We start from the raw sequence: 1066 nt of genomic DNA, 5'->3' as shown, positions 1-1066 counted from the left end.
GGAAACACATTCTGAAAAAAAAAAAAAAAAAAAAACAAAGAAGATTGAATAAGAGCGTAAACTACCAGAATACCTTGATTCAGCTGCAGCTCTAGCTCCACATTTTATTCACTCTTCACAGAAAAAGTAGCACATAAAAGCACACAAAACTACAGACAAACAAAAACGCAAATTTACCCCAGAGCCGGAACGAAGACATCCAGATGTGTAAAATTGAGGACACTCCCGGGAGAGATTTGAAATCCGCAGGGACTCAGATCTCTTTTCCGCACTTTCTCTCTCTAGAATACGCAGAATTGTATGCAGAGACAGAGTAGATAGAGGGGGTCTGCGATGTTCTTTTTCTTTCTTTTTTCTTTTCTTTTGGAGTGTAATTGTGAATGGGCATCTGCTGCTGCTGCTGCCTCTGCCTGCTAGTACTGTTAGCTGTATGTGGAGAGATGTTCAGCTCTTCGCCCTCAGATTGGGAAAATATTACCAAACTGCCATACGCGTGACAGTAAAACGGATCCCCTCTTGTCCCCCTCCAACAGATGCTGACCCACCACTGCCAGAGGCGGCCACAAAGCCACCAATAAACCTGAAAAGGACCGCCTTTTCACCCTACCCAATTCCATATCCATAGTCCCCTCTGCCTCGTTCTTCTCTCAAAATTTGATATAATTATATATTTTTTAATAATTTAAAAATTATATTTAAATTTTGGATATATTTTTAGATAATTGATATTTTGCACCCTCAAATTATAAGGATCTTGTACAATGCAATCTTAAATCGTAAAAATAGCACTTTGTATCCTTCAATTATATATTTATTAACACCATGCACCCTCCACTTGTTCGGCTATTTTTCTTGCTGGAAAATTATGTCTGCATGAATATAAATGAATTTTATTTTTGTCAAACATTATAATATATTGATAAATTGTTATTTATTTTCGTTCAATAAATAGATCTATTTATTAGTAAAATTTACGGAATTTCTTGAAATCAGCAAAAAATGGTTGAATTAAAATTTATATTTATTCCTAATTAACTTATTACAAACTTATTGCTGGTTGATATAT

General features: G+C 35.1%; 1 protein-coding gene across 2 annotated transcripts in view; it reads right to left on the bottom strand.

The window, feature by feature from the left end:
• Positions 1-537, bottom strand: part of LOC105161030 (ankyrin repeat domain-containing protein 13C) — a 6142-nt gene extending 5605 nt beyond the window's left edge. The window contains exon 1 of one of the 2 annotated variants that reach the window (XM_011078589.2): positions 178-537. The gene's annotated coding sequence lies outside the window, so the exon portion shown is untranslated. The remainder of the gene's footprint in view (positions 1-177) is intronic. The other variant, XM_020693187.1, reaches the window with a different exon arrangement.

The sequence above is a fragment of the Sesamum indicum genome, linkage group LG4 (genome assembly GCF_000512975.1).
Source record: "Sesamum indicum cultivar Zhongzhi No. 13 linkage group LG4, S_indicum_v1.0, whole genome shotgun sequence".
NCBI classification, from domain to species: Eukaryota; Viridiplantae; Streptophyta; class Magnoliopsida; order Lamiales; family Pedaliaceae; genus Sesamum; species Sesamum indicum.
The sequence above is the reverse complement of the archived record's forward strand: the minus strand, read 5'-3'. Positions and strand labels throughout refer to the sequence as shown.